The sequence below is a fragment of the Pezoporus wallicus genome, unplaced genomic scaffold (genome assembly GCF_028554395.1).
Source record: "Pezoporus wallicus isolate ANWC-B61680 ecotype Strahan unplaced genomic scaffold, APGP_CSIRO_Pwel_v1 contig_7073, whole genome shotgun sequence".
NCBI lineage: Eukaryota > Metazoa > Chordata > Aves > Psittaciformes > Psittacidae > Pezoporus > Pezoporus wallicus.
The window spans coordinates 600,390-621,031 of NW_026641326.1; the positions used below are offsets into that span (position 1 = coordinate 600,390).

The 20,642-nt window shown below is 43.0% G+C and overlaps 1 protein-coding gene across 26 annotated transcripts in view; it reads right to left on the bottom strand.

Annotated features, from left to right (window-relative positions):
- MAGI1 (membrane associated guanylate kinase, WW and PDZ domain containing 1) overlaps positions 1–20,642 on the bottom strand; it is a 339,384-nt gene that overhangs the window by 113,653 nt on the left and 205,089 nt on the right. The window lies entirely within an intron of this gene.

Consider the following 20,642-nt stretch of genomic DNA (forward strand, 5'->3'; position numbering starts at 1 on the left):
AAATCCACTTCCAGGATCCCAATTCTAAGGTCTTCAGGAAGTTGGACTATTTAGTAGAAATCCGAGAGGTAAAAGCAACAGTCCTGCTATTGTTTATTACCTTGTGTGAAGTGATTAATACAGCAGTTTATTGCCTCAGTTGCACAAAAGAACTATGTGCCAACTCTTCCGGCGGAGGGAAAAGCACCACATTGCTTTGCAATTAAAAACAACATGGAAGAGTGCCAAGGGTGAAAGGTGGAGAAAATCCTAATCTCCCTCAAGCAGAAGCAATGAAAAAGCAGAGCTACGGCACCAAATCTCTTTCTACCTTTGCTTCTGCTGCTTCTGTGTTTATAGACAGTTGCAGCCAGCTTACTGGGAGTCCATGAGATGGTGAGAAAACCAACCTGGAATCTGCGTACTCCTCTTTCCAGACCAGAGGGACCATTAAACACTGGTTAATAGGAGGCCTTACTAAGTCAGTAAATGCTTTTCTCTTTTACATATTGCTGTTTCATGTTCCACTGACAACTTATCCCATCCATCTGCCCATAGCAGTGTTTTCTCCATCCTCACACTATTCTCTTCTGCTTACACTAACACTGATACACAGTTGTGGTGAGAAGCCATCAGTACTACACATTCCTTTCCCAGTCTTCTTCCTCTACAACACTCTAAAACCAGAAGACAGTGACTCGCTTGTTGGGGCACCAGGACCACCAAATACTGTCCAAGAAGTTGTTTCAGAGTTATTGCCTTTCTACATCAAGTTTGCATAACTTATTGTGAGTAATCTTGCACACTGACTTCATGCTGAGTGTCTACAGCACCCAGCACAGCTCTGAGCCATGACTAAGGTGCCCTTCCTGAGCTTCTTCACACTATACCAAGAACAAAAAACAGTGAGAGATTTAAATCTGCTGTCTGGTGCGCACAAGCTGTCTTCTTTAGCTTTAAGTTTCAGCCATACTAAACCCAAAATGAATGGGACTCATCAGCCGTTACAAATAATCCTTATCCACTACAGCCAGTCTGGAGATACACTGGCCATTCTCAGCAATGGTCTGTTGAAGCCCTCTGCAGATTTCCCTTCTTCTGCAGTGGCGCAGAGAAGAATTAGAAAGACAGGTTTAATAAAAATACATGCACTACACTGGAACAGATATTTGCATTGATATAGAAACTCAGCAGGAAATAATAAAGCACTGAAAGGAAAAAAGAGAGCTTTTAAGTGTGACAGCTTTCAAGTCTGATTGCATAGTTCTTTCACAAGTCCAAACGTGGGCTTCTCATAGGGTAGGTAAAAATTTCCACACTTCAGTAACATATAGCTCTTGTTTTTCAAGTTTTCTAGGAAACCTTTTTAAACACGCAACATCTCTGCATCTAGAAAAGCTGTGCTTGGTGCAAGGTAAATCCACTCCCATCCTGTCCTCAGCTCTGGGAGGCTGAATTTTGTAGGGGGAGGATTTCCCAGCTATCTGTGTGCCATTAAAAGTGTGTCATGTAAAAGACTAATTTTCAAGTAAAAGAAAGCAGGAAAGAAGAATTTGTTTTTGCCAGAGACCATTTTTTTTGTTTCCCTTTCCTTCAAAGTCCAGCTGAGATGGTGATTTCAAGTATGTACGATAAATGTATCTCGGTTACCATGACCACATACTTGCTATACAATTCACACCCCAACACATATTTTTACACCACCAAAGCATACTTCACATAGAAAGGCCACTCTTCCTCTGAAGTCTAGGATTAATTTATATAGTGAACCTTTAAAATCCCCTTTTTACATGTTCATTCCTGTTAATAAAGAGACGTTGCAAGCACACGTTTCAGCTTGGTACATGCTGCAGTGCTCCCCCAAAAAAGGATGCAGCAGAACCCCCATTAAAAAAAGTCGTTTAGGAGCAGTGTGGCTGCTTCTTTCTAATCTGGAGTCAATACGGAAGCAACCTGTGGATCATGCATAATTCACTATTCATGTGCTCCTGTAAAGATGAAGACCAGGAAGAAAATAAAAGGATTTTATGACAAATGTGTAGCAAAGCCAATTGCAGAGCAGAGCTTTGGAAGCCATCTCAAAGGCTGCCCTAAGGTGCTCACCTCCCACTGTACCCAGCTGCTCCTGAAATTCAGCAGCAGTCAGGCACCGCAGCAGAAACCTTGGCACCTTGTCCTCTCCTTTTACTTCTTCCACATATGTTCTCTTCAAAAGGCGTTTTAAGACCAAAGGACAAGCCAAAAACCTGGGGGGACTTTTGATCATTCCCAGCATGGACAGTCTTATGTGGCATTCCAGTTTCTGCAATAGCAGCAAACACAGCAGTACCATTGCCATTGTATCTCTTGCTATAAACTAAAGAAAGCTATGATCAGAATTCAAATGAGTGAATACATAGGCTGGGTTTTCTTTCATGTTTTTGCTTTCTTCTGACCTCTCTTCTTGAGGTTTAAAGTAAGCCCTCCTTGAAGCAATCTTGTACAGGATACAACTCAATTCTAAAAACTTTATTATATGTCATAACTTTGTATATCAAGTTGCTAAAACTCTGGAAAAATTTTAAAAGAAACTGGTGCTGTTGTTGATCAAGGCTATAACCTACGCTCACTAGATAATGACTTACGGACTACCAAAACTACTCTGTCCTCCATGTTTCTCAATTAATCCCAACACACAGTCCGCACAGTTAGACTAACATAAAACCCAAGCAACATCAGAAAGCTATAAATGTTCACAATAAATCAACCACTTCCCCTTCATTAGGCTTTGCACAGTTCATATTATTTCCTTTCTGGAGAAAGTCATGACTAGTTACTGTCTGCCTTCAGAAACTAAACAATCAGTAACATTTCCAGAGGGATCATCAGAAATGGATTTCTAATAATGTACAGGTTAAAAGTTTTTCTTGTTCTCCCTTTTCTGCATCCAGCATTTAAACTTTACAGTCCCAGTGAAAGGCACATGTGCTTAGTAACAAAACTTGTAAAGAAGTACATCTTAAAACATATAACTGAGTTTTTAAACACAGAACAGACGTGAACTTGGGCAGTCACTTAATGCAGGGGAACAGGTTCTATTTATTCCTCCAGCAGCCAGCCTTAGCACAGGAATAACTGACGCACCAGATAAAGGCTCTTATCCTGGGCTAGCTGTATGTAGCACTTCATCAGTACACTCAAAGGCACTTTACTAAAACAGGGAAGTATTGTTATCCCTGTTTTACAGAAAAGGAAATGCTTCCCAAGGTTACAAAAGGTCAGAAACATGTATCTATGACCACCACCTATGTACCTTAATTCCCATGCTTTGCCCATTAAGCCACAGTGCAAGAGCTCCACAGATTGAATTTTTATGTAAACATTTAACTCATTTCTCAACAAACCTATGAGCATTCACAGTATTTTGTCTTCTAAGATGGATTCATTCAGACCATCCTCTGCTGTGCTCAAGTACACAACACTAATTGCCCATTTTTCTAGCTCCAGAAATGCAGAGAGTGGTGATGTTACTTTTGCTTAAGCTTTGGAGGAAATACAGATGGTCCTGATAGATCTCACTTAAATGGGAAGATCAAGAAATATTTCCAGCCTTGACAATACAAACACAGGTAATGCTTAGTAAATCTCCAGGCAGAGATCACAAGAACCACAGTCCTGAGTTAATACATTGACACCAGTTTAAATCCACCCTTCTCTTGAAGGCATAGCACAAACCACCATGATACAAGTTAGGGTGACACATACAGCAAAACCAGTCATGGAGGCCGAGACATCCTATTGTTCCCTGTAAGGGAGGTGACACCCAGAAGATGTCATCCTGTCTGGACCATAACTCCCCCCCATACCTTCATGCACCACAAAACATGGTTTGCAAGGCACGTTACCCTCCGTCACATTGATTTTGGCCAGACTAGCTGCAGTTGGCAGCCCCTTATGACCTCCAAAGGCAAAGGGAAGCCTCAGAACACTTCTCATTAGAAGAGTCCAGCTGAAATGTTCTTTTTAGTGACTGTTTTCTTTGGTATCCCCTGGCAGCCAGAGGCATGCTTACCTTTACTGCCTTCCCTGCTTCTTTAGCAGGGCATCATCCTGGGAGAACAAGCTCAGCCCAGACTCAGGAAGGCTCCACAGTTTTGCAGCTGCCTGTCTGCTTCGCTTTCTGCGCTCTGCCTCAGTTTGCTGTCTTGTTTTATATGGCAAAGACTAAAGAGTTCATTTTTATAAAGTGCTCGAACAGGCTATTTGATATAAGCCCCATTTTTCAGAGGTGTCAAATACCTCTGCTCCCGCTGTGCGCAAATGCATCATTGATGCTGAGCGCCGGGGAAGCGGGACTCCACACGGTCCCAAAGTAGGAATGGAGCCAGGCTGTCCCATGGCACGCGGCTGCTGGCAGGCAACACACACTGCTTGCCCCATCAGCTTTCACGGCATTACACGGAGGTAGGTTAAAAACCACCAATATCACGTTTTAGATGAGGCAACTCAAGCCAATGCAGTCAGTGCCTTGCTAGAAGTGATAGACTGAGTGAAAACGCTGAGATGCTCGTGAAAGACTACAGTCCAAAGATAACTGCAGCCTTTATTTACAACCCTCCGTTTCGCAGCTCTGTCACTGAGGTCAGCCTCAAAACTTAACACAATTATCACTTGGAGGTCTGTATTTTCTACGGTTTTTATTTTGAAATGCAGCAGAGAAACAAATGAAATGAATAAGCAACAGCTTTCACGGGGAAGGCAACTGAGAACCAATTGTGCCAGACATTGCTGCCCAGACTGTCTTGCCTGGTTCAGTTGTGACAATGTGGAAACAAAAATATAACTGCATTCCACACAAACTCACATCTTCGCATGCAAAAACTCACGCTGACACCACCGTGGCACTCAGAGGAAGTGCCTGAAATGTTAGCATTCACCAGGAATAATTCCAGATATAATGGAGCTACTGTTCCCATTCCCAGTCAGGAGAAGTGCATGGCCCACAGGCACCTACACTGAAAGGGCTGCACTAACAAAGGCAGATCCAGCACATAAAGATTTAGAGTTTTGTAATGGGAAGTAGTGGGGAAATAGGACACTCTGGGCTCTCCAGAGATCGGTTTCTATTTTCATGCTTTTTTTTTGCAAGCCAAGAGACTACGGAAAGGTGTTTAAACTACTACACCCAAGCAGTACCTGAGGTTTACATCGCTTACTGAAATCAGAGACAATTGTCTCACCCATTTTTACAGCCTGCGAACAACTCAACTCTAAAAATACCTGAGTAACTGTCATGGCAGGTAACCAAACACTAATATTTTCTCCTATACAAAATTGCTTCTGACATACTTCTCTTTGTCTGAGAGCCAGAACACTGTTTCAAAAGCAAAATTGCTATGTCTTGACAAAACAGGAGAATGAAAGCAAACACCTTGTGCGATCACCTTCATTTGATGGGGAACTAGGAGAGGTGGAACAACTCCTCCCCATCACACACAAGGAATTTCAAGTTGACAACCATGCTTTGGAGAAGGCTGGGCAAGAGCAGAAGGTCAGAACCTGCTTGCAAGAGAAAACTGGTTCTCAATCTTGATTACAAGTTGCTGCTAAGATGCCATAACACACCCTTGAAGCAGCTCATTACCAATTTATTAAAACATGAGGGCTTCTTTGAGACTGCTGGAGATTATTGTTTAAACTGCTATTTAAAAACGTAGTGGTTCACAGCATGGATAACTTATGTCAATACAGATAACACGTATGGTATATGTGTGTGTATAGCTATATTACAAAAACCCAATGATTCTGCGTGCAAAGTAAATGTGTATTTTCACATGTGAACCGTGAACCAGATAAGATCATTTCCAAATAATGAACCATTACTTACCAGAGCACTAAGTGGTACTTCTAAATAAACATAAATATTACCCTGACACTTGAATCCCTTATACAGCAATAAACAAGGCCATTAATAAAGACAAGTAGGCATGTCTCCAGGGCTCCAGGACATGCCAGACCATCACCTTTCTGAAAGGGTCGGGTGGCTTTAAAGAGAGGTAACAACCTCATTAAAGCCTTTAGTCTGTCTGGAGATGTTCTCATTTGTTCAGCCTGAGAGACGGCTCACTTTTTTTCCCAAGGATTAACAAACACAAGAGGAGCAGTGCTTCCTTGTCCAAGTTATTATTTTCAATAACAAAAACAAATGCTAATTAGAATACAAACCAAGAGCAGTCCTGATGAGGTGGAAATGTTTTTCTCCCCTACCAATCAACAACTGAACCACAGAGACTGGATACACATACAGTAGGTCTCATTTAATTGACTGATATACTAGAAACCTTTGACAGAAAGTGGTCAGTTTGAACTCTGAGCACAGTAACGAGCTCTCAAGGTCCCTCCTAGACAGAACAGACCACAGCAGTGCTGCATGACTTCATTTAGTTTCATTTTATAACTAGAAGCCCGTTCTTTACTATTTTTCACCAGCTTAAATACCACTTTTTCAAAGCGATGCTAGCGAAAAAGAAAGATATGAAACCAATTCTAATGAACTCATGCAAATATAAGCCTGGTGAAATGAAACCACAGACCTAAGCAGAATACTGCATTGAACACATTTGTATGTTTTATGCAAAGCTCATCTAAATTTGAGTAATTGGACCTCATTTGGCAATCTGCACAATCAGTTTGCAAACTTCAAGCACTGAATTTTAAGTATAAGCCAGGAAAATCATTAACATGTGTATTTATCACAGTGGCCCCAATCCAGCACAGTACTAAAACCTGCGTTCAAGTGTTCTGAATGAGGTCTTAGTGTATGTGCAGCATCCAAGAGAGTATCAGGAGCTGTAATTACAGAGAAAAGTCATTGATATGTTTAGATCACACAATTTTAATCTCAAATCAATCTCTAACCAAATCTCAAATCTCTGAAGCTTAAGGCTGGGAGCCTTCCTCCTTTTTGTCTTTATTTCTCACACCCAAAAAATGTTCTCCAGATCATACCCATTACTCTATCTCTTTTCATCTCCACCCTGTCCTCCTCTCCAAGAGTCCCTGTTGCCTACTGTTTCCCACCTCCTGCAGATGTTAACCTGGTCCTTTTCCTTTCTGTACACACCTGGTCTCCACTGAGCAGTGCAGGAACTGGATGTGCTTTCCATACTCCAGAGCATAGCGAGGCACCAAACCAGTTTATTAAAGGGCAGTTCTCCCATGCGCTCCCCAACATGTGTTTTGGCTGCAAGGAGAGTTATTTTTCATTTGTGTCTCATCTTTCTTCAACAAAAACTGCATTGGGTCTTGAACTTACAAAACCATTCTTGCTCCAGACATCTTAAACTCCTTTGTAGGAAAGATGACTGTTTCCCATTCAACTCTATTCATTGTGGTTGGTTATTTTTTTGTTTCCTAAAAGCATCTCCTTAAAGAGAAGCTGAAGCACATTTTTCAAGGTGAAAACTGCCACTCCGAATTTGAATCGAAGTCTGAACCCATTTCAATGGGAAGCGTCACAGCATCCCAGCAACTTACTCGAATACAGGAGGGTAAGCAGCCTGCACTTGGCTCCACACAACCAGATCTCCACCAGAGTTTAAACATGGCTGTGTGTCAGGAGAACCATTTTAAATCATAGGCATAGCCAAGATTTATTAAGGCAGAACTGCGCTAGATCACATGCAAGTTCAGTTTCTCTCTATGCATCCTCAGGAAATGTGTTAATTGCTCACAGCTCTAACTTAGATTTTCAATACATCTGCAAGACACAACACCACACACACTAGTTGGGGGGAAGGAGAAAATCAGATTCTTTTCAGTGTAGAATCTAGGAATATTTGTCACATTTCAGCATTATGGCTTTATCCCTTCTTAAGCTTCCTTTTACTACCCATCATTCACTACTGGCTGGTACCCCACCAAATCCTGGGTACCCACCAACCACAAAGGTGGTGGGATGCAGCTTGCTCACAGACTTGGCCACAAAGCTCAACTGCCCTCCAGACTCCTCATGGGGACACTTGCACCAGGACAGGGTACTACAGGAAGGACAGGAAAAACATTGTGTGGTGATAACCAAACACTGCAGCCCAGCATCTCCAATCTCAATGAGTCCTGCCTCCTCTTACGGTACCTCTAATCACTGCCTTGTACACTGTATCACAAATTCCTGTCATGAATTAGATTTCATATTTTGGTAGGTCATCTTAGGAACCATGACTTGAAGCAATGTTATTTAGGCAAGAATTCAGAGGAGCATTTCCCCACATCAGGACTGCTCTGCAAAGGATTTGTGCCTTTCCTGCAACTTGCACAATGTAGCCACTTACAGGTACCCGCTTTCTCTTTCACCACTATCATGATACTGCTGTAGTGAGCTCCAGCTGTAGGCACACAAGCCATGCACAGCAGCATCCCACAGACCTAAGTATCTCTTTATATGGAATAAAATATCCAGCTGAACCATACTGCAGGTTCAGGACACGCTGCTTTTCCAACCAGGAACTAGCATACCCTCAGTAGACAGGCGAATGAGAAACTACCAGCTGCTCTGACAAGACCAAATCCGAGAAACAGTGTGTATCTACTACACTTCTTTCTTTCCCTTCTACACGTCTATCTTACCCTGTGACTGCATGGCAAGCAAAGTTTCTACATCTAGAGGACTCATTCATCGCTGTCATCTTGTAGAGAATGAGCTGTGGTGGTATTAAATTGGTTTGAAATGGGAAATGTCATCAGAACTGAAGTCTCAAAATGTACCTGAGCAACACCGCTCTTTTCACTGCTGAAAAAAAGAGAAATGGGAAGAAATTGCTAAAAGATAACTCGGAAAAAACACTTTTCAAGTCACAATCCAAGAGAACTGAATTTCACCAGCTTCAACCGAATATGCTGTACTCTCTCCAGTACTCCGTGTACGCTTGTGCTTATCAAGCTCTAAAGTCTGATCATTAAACCTGATCCAAAATGCCGAGAGACTCTTCCTGTCACCAAGGGCTTAGTCAGGTGCCTTTATTAATCACAGCTAACAAATATTTTAATGCTGGGACCTTTGGGAGGAAGGGGCGGACTGGGGCCATGTGCCTTGTTTCATATGAGGAGATGACAACTCAGATCTGCAGTGCCTGATTAATATTTCATGATTGCGATCCACTGGGTATGCGGTGTAATTCTGGTGCCCTGTTTCACTCGACATTCACTGCATCTCCAATGTTATTTGCCACAGCTTCGTGGAACAACAACAAAAAGAGGTTTCATTCCCGCAGGACAGCATTGGCTGACCTCTCTCATTGCTCCATGTAATTCATAGGGAGCAATCATTAAACAGGAACTGAAAGTGCTTTTCAACTTTTAAAGGGAAAAAAATGGCACCACAGATTTACATATAGATAGCATTTCAGAGAAAAAGGATGCCGATTCCTCCTGCCTTGCTTTATTTACCAAGTCATCCTAACAGAGTGGCCAGAAGACGAGCCTGCAACAGGGCACTGCTGAACACGCATCTCTGTGTCTACACCAACAATTCAGCATGCTACCATGAAAATGACATTAAAAACTCGTGTGACTGATGAAAAGAAACAATGAAAGCAAAATGCATAACTTTGAGCACAACTTTACAACAGAGGTACATCCTCAGGGATGTCCATAGGACTTCGCAGAGGTCCCTAATCTAACTGTATAGTGAAAAGAGGACAGCAACTTAAAATTTGACAGTCACCAAGGACAGGCACAGTGGGGGTCTGTCCCACATCCAGGCAATCACTGCATTCCAGTTCCCATACCAACACTGGCATACAGCAGGCCTATTGCATTCAGGGATTGCAATAGCAAAGACGGCTGTTATGAATCAACATCATCTTAACAGATCTCAGAAAGCTTTTTGGTTTCATTGCAATGTATGGATGATGTGGGTTTTAATTCCTCCCTTCTTCTCTCTCCCCCCTCTCCCCCCCACTATTCAGTCATTTATAGCATATTGCTGAAAAACTCCATTCTCTCTTAGGAATACGAGTGATGCTTGTAATGAACTCTGTCTTAAGAAGGTATGTGTCAGTGAAAGACTGGGATATTTCTGGATCTCCAGTCTCTTTATGCAGCTTAATGCTAATGAAAGGAAACCATTTTTTGCACACAGTGAAAGGGAACAGATGGTGTCACAGTTCTGCTGTGGAATTTAAGCAGAGTGACAACCTATACAGCAGATCATCACGATGGGTGAAACTCTTTTTAGGCAGTAGCATGGAGGGTTTATTTGTTTTTTATTTACTTATTACTATGAAATATCTTGAAAAGCTTTTTCTTTCCTTTTCTGCAATGAAACCTAAGAAAACAATATGACATTCTCACCATCCTACAAAACCTCAGAAGAACATGAAGACCAGTTCTTTACATACACTGTGAAGGCACAGCTGAAAACCAGCACCTCATATTGCAAACTGTGGCCTTCCAATCATGTACCTATCCAGACACCAGTCATTGCCGAGCAAACCAATGAGGGCTTGAAAGAGACAGTGTTGAGCTTGAAACCACTCTGTCTGAAATCTGGTCCTTAGTTCTAATTATGCCTTCAAGGCAGATGAGGTCTTTCTTCATTCTTAATAATTTTATATTTTACATGCTGGTTGACAATAGTCAATGTTTCCTTTCTAGGTTCACCTGCTTTCATCCTGGAGAAAAACAAAGGTTTAAAAAGAAAAGGCAGATAAAAAATCATGGTTGGAAAATTACCCAGAAATAAGGAATTTTAAAGGGTTGTTCTAGCCAATAGGTTTGCTGCTGCTGGTGTTTACTAAATTGTTAGTTGGATTTTTCTGGCCCTAGTGACAACCGAGTCAGACATGTTTGCATGTGCTGATCTTACTAGACGCATCTGCATCCCAACAAAGCATCCCCCTCTGGTGAGACAGCCCATATGCAACTTGAAGTTTCACAATTTTTACTGTTTTCATTCCTTCAGATTTATCTTCTTTCAGCTTATTTGAACTGCCTGTATAAGCATTTTATAGCACATACCACTAAAAGCAACAGATGACATGCTCATCCACTCAATAATTCACATTGACAATAGCCAATCTCTGCTCAGCCCATATCCCACAAGGGATTAATCTGGCAGCAACATCCTGGGAGAACAACAAAGCTCAGGCTGCTGGGATGGGATTCAGAGCTCTGTAGGAACAGTCTGGACCCATGTCACTGTCTGAAACTTTGGGAAGCATTTGCATGATTACAACTGCATTTTTTGCACAGGGGTGGATGGTATGTGTCCAGAGCTACCCAGCTGCAAGCCTCATTAGAGTTTTTACAGTAAGATAGAACAAATCAGCTCTTAGATACAGCTATAAACTCAAACAGTCCTATTGGCACATTGAAATATGCTCAATTCTGACTGCGGGGGACAACAGCAATCAGCCTGTAAGATACTGTAGGGCCAAATTTACATATTCAGTTGCGTTTGCATAGATGAGGTGCTTCAGACCCAGAGGAAGCACAGCAATACAAGCACTACTGTGCTAAGTGCTCTGCTGTCCAGTGGATGAGCATGCTCAAGGTATTGTGGTCCCCTAGGTTTGTAAAACAGCAAAGTCTAAAACTAGGTCTAATATTGAAGAGAAGTTCCACTCTCCAATGCAGGCAAGGACCAGCTTAAAACCCCTCATTTAGGCAGGGTATCTGTCTATCTATATGTATATGTGCAGATAAATAAGCACTTTCTCATGCAAAAGGAGATGCCAGGGCTCAGAAAGCAGCAATACTTACAGGAATAATAGTGCAAAGACACACAGGGAATGGCAGCACTTTAAGTGTGGAAAAGTGGCAAAATATTCACAGTGAGTGAATTCTAAACTCACTGGCAGGAGTTTACAAAGATATAACCTGCTGATTAACCCATCTTGCAGAGAGGGACACCACCACCTTCCAATGCTTCCCTCGAGGACAAGTGAAACACTGAGGTTTTAAAGGCATTTACAGGGTATTTTTTAACTGTGTCAGGTAAAATCACTACTGTGCTCCAAAGCACCCAGGCTTTTGCTGCAGAAACTCCACAGCTATTACACAGCAAGCATGAAGAAGCAGAAAGAGAAGAGATTGTCAGTAAATAGGGTTAATCCCTGCAGGTAATACCCTTTCCGTTAAATTGTGCAGCATTTTCCAGTCTGCAGATTCTCAATCCCATTTAACATCTCTCTCGCACTGCAAGCAGACACATCTGAGCTCCCACTCTCCCTCCCATCCCACCACCCCCCCAAATTCTGCAAGGCTGTTTTTGCAGGCAGCAGCCAGTTAAACTAAAGGCTGCTGGTACTACCCCGGGAAGCTGTAGGGGGGTGGGTGAGCCGCACAAAAGAGCTCAACACAAAAGGCCATCCTTTTCATCCTTTTTTCTTCTTCATTTTCTCCAGCTGAGCCACAGCTTCATTTAATCAACACGTTACAAAATCGATGCAAATGTGGGAGGGGGCAGGGGGAAAATATGGGACAACATCTATTTTAACACAAACAATCAAATTTGGTGGATGAAGAGATGTGGGGAGCCTTCAGCTCGCATCATCTCCCTGCTTTCAAACGAGCCCTTTAGCCTGCTGCTTCCCCAAAAACCTATGCCGCATGTCACAGATATATTCCCGTTATTCCCCTCCCGCCCCCAGGAGAAGATGTAAAGGACCTGACACCAAAAGGACAGCGAACGTCTTTGCTGTTCCCAGCAAGACCCACACAGCGCACATAATCATATGAAAAACATGGCTGGCTGGTGCATCGACAGATGCAAACGAGAAATACCAGACTTAGCCTTATTTAGATCACAGCAAAATTAAATGGGGAGGAGAAGGGGGAGGAAGGGAAATAATTGTGGCTGTGTAACATGGCTGCACAATTTTCAAAGCCTCACGACTGCCAGCTTGCAGGGAGCAGTGAAAATGTGTGCCTGCTCTAAAGGGAGCTGTTCCTGCCACCCTTGCAGCACAGCCCCGATCATTCAGCTCCCCATCCCGCAAGGCAGGCACGCTGGCCAGCGAGCACGAAAGGCAGGGAAGAACTAAAACAGTTTTACCTGATCAATGTAACTTCACGGGAGCCGGAGGAAGGGATTCCAGGAGAAAGGCAGCAAGGAGGAAAATCAAAACCTGCTTGGATCCTTCTGGCAGTCCACAGTCTCATCTACATGCATCTGAGCAAGCCCTCACCAGCAGCTGCTTCTTTTATCAAGCCCACAGGCACAGCAAATTAGTCCGGTTAGACAGTCCACTCAATGTGGGCTATTCACAGCGTGGCTGTTGTGCGAGCCCGGCTTCTCCTGTCCCCCTGTCCCCGGGTAGGCACCCGCCCACCTCCACATGGCCCTGGATAAACACAGGCTCACAGCACCCACGGACCAAACCACATGATCCCGGACATCACCAGCACGGGCACACGCTGCTGGACCCCTCACTTCACCCCAGCAAGGCAATGAGATCTGGGGGAAAAAGCAAAGCCCAAGAACGGGTTTACTTTAAAGGGAAAAGCCTCCTTCCCCTCCCCCCCCCCCCCGAAAAAAAAGGGGGGAAATAATAAATTAAAAACCAAACGCAAAGATCTGAAGACGGGTAATATCCTCCAAATCAACTTAGTTCTGACAATGAAGTGTCACTCTGAAACTGTCATTCAGGCTTCTAATAGGCACAAAGCATCAGGCAGAGACCATGGATGAAGCCTGGTACAGTCCAGCAGAGAGATGCTGACCACAGCCAGCACATCCTCGGTCTGTGTAAAGCCATGGATTTCCAATTTTGTTGTTTTATTAAAGAAGATGTGACAAGCCCCTTTTTTCCTCCTCCTTTCCCCACAATAAACCATCTTAAAATATACATACAGAAATAAACACACACGGAAATAAAGCTCTAACGAGGCATCAGTCAGCACTCAACAGTCTGCCATCCTTGGGAGCAGGGAGCAAACCTGGTGGACACAGCACACGCCTCTTACATACACTTATGAGTGTGATTCACTGGGTTAAACACAAAGAAAACATTTATAAAAGCCATTCTATCTGTCTGCCATTGCACAAAGGAGAGAAGCGTTAAGCCCTTCTCTCTCCTCCCTGCTCCCCAGTCTATCTTTAGGAATAACAGTGCCCTTTTTCCTCTTCCCCCCACCTCCCCACCCCCACCAACATAGGAAGCAAATATGTATAGGAAGGGATGCTATAAATACACAGACACACATATATATCCTCCAAACACAGTTTCCATTGGTTATCTAAACTCTCCCTTCACAAAGTAGCACAGTTAATTTGGAAGAGTTCTCCAAACAATCTGGCTGATGGCTGACAGCTGCCTACTGCATGTCAGCATTTGCACTCAACTAGAGTGTAAGCCATCCACATACACCAAAGGGAAACACTCATAAGGTATTTGATGCTTAAATAAAAGCAGCTTTACCCAAAAAAGGGTTAACAGATACACATCATGGGATAAGATCAGCCAGTTGTGTAGATGGCTTAAAACCGTGGCTCCTGGAGCCATCGCACACAAACCACATACAAAACTCCATAAAACCTTCTTCCTAATCTAAAACGGGAAAGGAGCTCAGTGTTTTTATGGCACTGAAAAGTTTGAACTTACTCCCGAAATTCCTCAGAGGCTTAAGAAAAGAGAGAATAAAAGGCAGAGGGAGGAAAGAGTAATAAATAAACAAACCTCATCCTATGCCATTCCCTGCTTCATATGTTGTAGGGCTGGTGATACCCAGAACAAAAAAGGTTTAATCAGGACCACTGTCTACATGTGACTGTAGGCAGTAAGAAACATCTCAAAAAAGGTAAGACTGTAGTATGGAAAGCTCTTGGAATGGTTTATAAATTCATTTTAAACTTTGGGAGAGAAATGAAGCACAAAAACACGAACAGAAGGGGCAGGGAGAGAGCAGGGCCTCCGTCAATCCTGAAAGGCAAAGCTGTTCCTCTCTCTGCCAGCAATTTCCAGTCTCAGCAATAAGCTGTTATCTTTAATTTGCTCTCATCTGAGTGGGGAGGTTTGGTACTACCCCTTTGCTCATCTCTGCTCACTCATTACCTCTCCTGCCTCAAAGGTGAGAGGAAGCAGGAGGCAGGATTGAGGTCACTCCAGGATTGCATTACAGAGTATTTATTAAGCTCAGTGCATTGCTGTCCCTCATCCCACACTGGAAGTATGATCCATGATCATGGGTAAGGGCAGTCTATGCTGCATATGCAAGGAAGCAGCTGGGATAGTGGGCAGTACACAGCCTGGGGTACAGCTTTAGTACGGAGGATAGGACAGGAAGTCTTTCCCGTTTGCTTTGTTCAGCAAATACAAGCACAATCAACCTGACTGTGGGGAGGTGAAGGATGCTGCACCCTCAGTGACTCTCCTGTCGATCAGCTCACCAGAGTGAGCATCCTCATCTTCCCTACCTTTTGAGCAAGACCCACTGCTCAGGATCTCAGACTCCAGACGATCAGGGCACAGGGAAAAAGCTAGTGAAAATTCAAGCAGGAACCAAACACTGAGTATGCACAATGTAAAGATATGCAGGCCAGGTGTGATACCCAGGGTAAAGTACAGTTAGCCAAAGACCTATTTTTCAGGCTTAATTAGATTTTAGCCTTGACAAAAGGCCAAACTGCTCTCCCATTTTAGTCAATAGGAGTTTTTCACTGTCCTTGATGGCAACGGGACATGGGGCATTAGGGTAAAAAGGGTCCAATTCATCACTTTGAATAGGTGAAAATGGAAGTCCATTCTTTACTGTCCCATTTGAATCCTAAAAGACAGCTTAGAGCATTGCTAGGATTTAACTTAATATTTCTTTAAAATAATTTGAGGATAAAGTGATTTATAAGTCATTTTTCTCCCTGAGTATTTGATCACTTAAGGCAACTATAAAATCTCTCAAGATCTTTCTCTCCAGGGATTTCAGAAGCCCTGATGCTCAGCATTCCTGAAGCACCCCCCCTCAGAGCGGAGATGGCTGCAGTGCTGCCCTGGTGCAGGTAACCCATGTGCCTCTGCATTCACAGCCTCCTGCCGAAATGCTAATGCCCACCAGGTAGTCCTGAAGTTGGCCAAGACTCCGTAGAAAGGAAAGAAGGGAGGAGAAAAATAGAAGCAATCATAAAGCAGCCTGAAAATATGACTTCAGGGAAAAAAACAGTTGGAGCCCGTATCTACAAGATAATGTGGTGCAGAAGGAGGAAAAAAACCACCCTCACCCTTTGAAGCTGGCTGACAGCGCAACTGGTTGGTTCCCAACTTCTCTCAGACTCTTAATTCAACCCTTCACTGTATTTACTTGTTTCAGGCAGGATAGGAGAGGAAGGAAGAAGGTAAAAGCCTGATCAATGCAGTGCAAACAAACACCTCAAAGAGAGGAAGATCTCAGTTCATTGTGTCATCTGTAAATTGGTCCTTCACACCTGTACTCTTGCTAAACAAGGGATACATATGTGTGTCCTTGGAGAGCATATCCGGCTTATTTCAGGATACTACATGAAGGTGCCTGAATGAGGCATGATTCTGAAAAGCAATATTCACCATCATCTGGAAACTCTCATCAACTACATACATTGTTATCCACTGCTTTTTTTCTTCATATTCATTGACTTTAGGAACAGATCATTTAATCTGCACTGAATAAACCAGGCCTAAAATTCCAATGAGTTCTTCTGGTACTGAGCCCAGGCAGATAAGGTTGCAGAACTATTATCAGACTAAAAAAAAAACAAAAAAAAACCAACAAAACCCCCAAATCCACAATGTTTTGATCTTCCTTCTTGCTTTTATCCAGAATGGCTGGAAGCACGTATTATAGTGACCATCTCTGAACAGCAATATTTTCACTGATATATGGAAGTAAGCTGAATATAGATCTTGAAAATGTCTAGTTTTGAGAAAGTCCAACATGGAAATTTTCCTTGGACTCTTAGTGCACCTGCACATTTCAGTGGGAAGTTTTTGTTTGTTTTGCAAGAACAGAAGCATGATAATCCTTAAAGTGTTACAAAATCAAAACTTCTCATTTTTAAACTTCTCCATGGATTTGTATAATAAAAATTATCTTTAAAAGGAATCCCCCATACCATACAGTATGACAGGTAAGCAGATTCTAGTTGATATATAGTAAATAACACTTTCAGTAATTACAAAACAGCAAGAAGAAACTTCCTTCCAAATAAAGCTTTCTATTAAAAGAAACAGTACTTGCTGTACTGAATCAGGGAAGTGTTTTACCCAAGTGGCCAACAACTAGTATTTTACGGGTGCACAATCCAGAAGCAAATTATGAGACGCTGTATTTACCTACACCTGAAAAATCCCTTTCTCACCCTTAGGAGACACACAGCCCCCAGAGCACCACACAGAGAGCACCTAATTCTGATTTTTATAGATGTAAGTAGAATGAGTGATGCTAAAAGGATCTTTTACAGTTTCATCACAGTGTTTATCGCTGTATCCCAGCCTCGCTCAGGCTGCAGAGATGCTCTGCAAAGTATCATTTCAGGTTTATTTCCCTGCCATGGAGTGCCTGTCTTTCTGCCATTAGGAATAAGCAAAAAAAGGACTGATCATTTTTCCAGTGCTTAACAGATTCTGGCACAACCTGGCCTCTGCTATAAACAAATAGCCTCAGCACACGAAACCCCTGAAGACTGATTAAAAGTAAGCCTGATTTCATCTGTACTGGTTGCATGCAGCCATTAATATTGTTAACACACAACCTTTTGTTCTGCGTAGCTGGAGGGCAGCTCACATTGCACTCAGCTGAGGCACCTCTGAAGGTATGTTCACTGCCAGTGACATGTATGATTATGGTAATGGTGTTTAATGTTTCTTTAACATAAGGAAAACTGACACCAGTAATACAGAAATTGATACTTGCAGTAAAGTGATGCCATTAAGTTCAGGGGTGGAAGTGGATTTGCTGTCAATGCAGCCACACAGATTTTTACAAGCACAAGGGATGAACAGATCTGGGCTGAGATGGCCACAGGTGAGGGACCATAAGCAACTGGGTTTTCCTTTGAAAGAGCTGAGTCGTAAGCACAATGCTGGTTTTGGATGGAAGATGGAAACACTGGAAATGTTCAAGGAGAATATGAGAGCAAATGGGGACCAAGTAAGGAGACCGTTCCCTGGGGTCCTCAAGAGCAAAAGGGAACTCTTACAAATGCCTGTGGCCAGAGAGAGGCTTGTACTTCTCTGGGCCTTACATCATTTTCCTAGCATTGATTCAGTGTTCTAGAATTGGAAAATGATGTCTGGCTTTACAGTCTGGCAGGACACGGGTACATGCACACCATCCACACTAACAACCCAGCGCCTGGCTGCTCCCTGCCGAGGGAGCTGTACAGATTTACTGTAGTTGTAATTCTGGTCCTTCCTATTTCTTTACAGGCTTAAGAAAAGGATCATTTTAAATCAAAATTAGGTGATGCAAACTCTAGGGAAAACCCTGCAGGCAAAATGATCAGGATAAATTTTAACGTTCCAATATTGCAGGAAAAATTGTCAGTCTGACATTTTCAGAAAGACGTGAGCTGACAAAAATAGGAGGAATATAAAATACAAAGCTGCCCTCCCTCCTCCCCATCTTCATGTCTTCTTTAAAAATAAACAAACAGAAGAATAAAACAAGCATTTTAGAAAGTGACAACCACAGCCACAACTCATTTCATTACACACTAGAAGCTCCTCCTTTCACAGGCCCATGGAATGCCGCCTTCCTCATGTCTGCTCCTCCTGGCTCTAGCTTGTTAAAGTGAGCCAGGCTCAGACACGCAGCCGATGACATCAAAAGATCTACTTTATGCAATTTACTTCATTTTCAACTCTTTCATTTTAATGTCCACTGCAAAGTTGTGCTGTAGACTTAAACCTAAACCCCAAGCAATTCAGATCACAGCTTCCAGTCTGCCAAGGTGAGCTATCCATTCAGACCAGCTCTAAAACGTCATTAATTTTAAACTAGCATGAAGCTTCTCCTAAGAAAATAAAGGACATTTGGTAGCAATCTATTCTGCACAGAGCTCAGTCAACAACAACAATAAAATGATAATAAGAAAAGCTTGCAAGCCAGGTGGATTGAGACGCCGCATACTCTGCCCTTTTGGACCTATGTGATTGCAAAACACCCTGAGCTTGGCTCATTCCTGCAAGGTGAGAGCATTCTCCTTCCATAAACACTGTACTGTTCAACACCACGTCAGCTTCCCCAGCCAGGGAGAATATCTCCTTCCTGGTGGGATTTTAAGATCCTTCACACATGAGCAGGAATATTTCCCTAAGCAAAGATGAATCAGGGAGCTAGTTTGCATTCCCAGCTCCCTCACTGCCCCAACTCCTCAGCTCCTCATTTCCAACTGGTGCCTGTAACTTCATGCCTTGCTCATAAGGTCCACATAAAGGCAGTGATTTCCAGTGCACGCTGTCTCGATACAACACAACTAGACTTTTTACATGTCACTACCAACAACTAAGCTTTGCTAATGTGTGAACTACGTACCAAATGACATATGTCACGAGACACGTCCCATCAGCAGCTCAGAGGCATGGTGTGTCCTGCTCCTTTGTGCCAGAGCCAGCCTCAAACATCAGCCCTACTGCTAATACCCCTCTCCTAGCTGGGGATTTGGGCTCCTCCCTGCACCCATGCCAACCCAACTCATCTGGCCATCGTACGCTGCAGTTCAGCATGCCTGAACCTGAACTCAGGAGCTGAAAACTGCTCAGAAGGCAGAGGCTGACCACCCAGCCTGTGTTACTGCAGACTGACTGATGACGCACCTGCAACTGGTTCTTTTAATTCCATCTTAAAATAGTATGCTGGGGTATGTCTGTTCTTACTAATTGAAACACAGGAGAGATCAGGCTGAGGATTAGAAAACACGTCTAATTTTTATTACCTAGGAACATGCAATACACATTTATTCTTTCTTTTATTGTTTCAACCTAAAGGCAATTTTCCTCAGTTTGCTACCAAACATCAAATAACTCATTCTTTTTGTTTACACTCTGGTGAAATAGCAAGTCATAGCAAGCCCTTAAGTAAAGCATGGACTCTTTGGAATTCAATACACTTTATACAAGAACCAAACAGCAGCCTTCCTACTTATTAAAAAAGAGAAGTGCAAGGGGACTCAGAAAAACGAAGGTTATATTCCTAAGACCAAAAAAGCTAAGCAAGGACAGCACCGAGATTTGAACCAGTGGCTCCTGATCTGTCAAACATGACACCTTGGCCATGCTCTCCAGGCCAGTGACTCCACGAGCTGAGGGGAATGCACAAGTGTGATGTTGGTAGGAGGCATGCATGCATGGCCAGATGTGTCAATGCGGGTTGAATCAGCTGCAAATCTCCCCCTGCACCTAGAAATCCTCTGCCTGAATACAAATGCACCCCAGCTTCACTGCAGAAAACTGCAGTTATGCATGCCATAGACCAGCCCCTTACACACCTTCCATTAAACTGTATCCAAAGAGAGAAGTGAATTGATTTTGAATTTTATTTAAAAGTTAATCAAATAGGTGTGCACTTTTCAAGAAAATAATTTCCTTATCAGACACCAAACACACCCCCCGGAAAGGCCACAAATCACAGCACTTTGTACCAGCAGCTGTGCCCAAAAGAGTTATTAGAAGTGAGAACAAGAGAAGGCTGGTAGCTGCTATGGGTGTCCGGTCAGA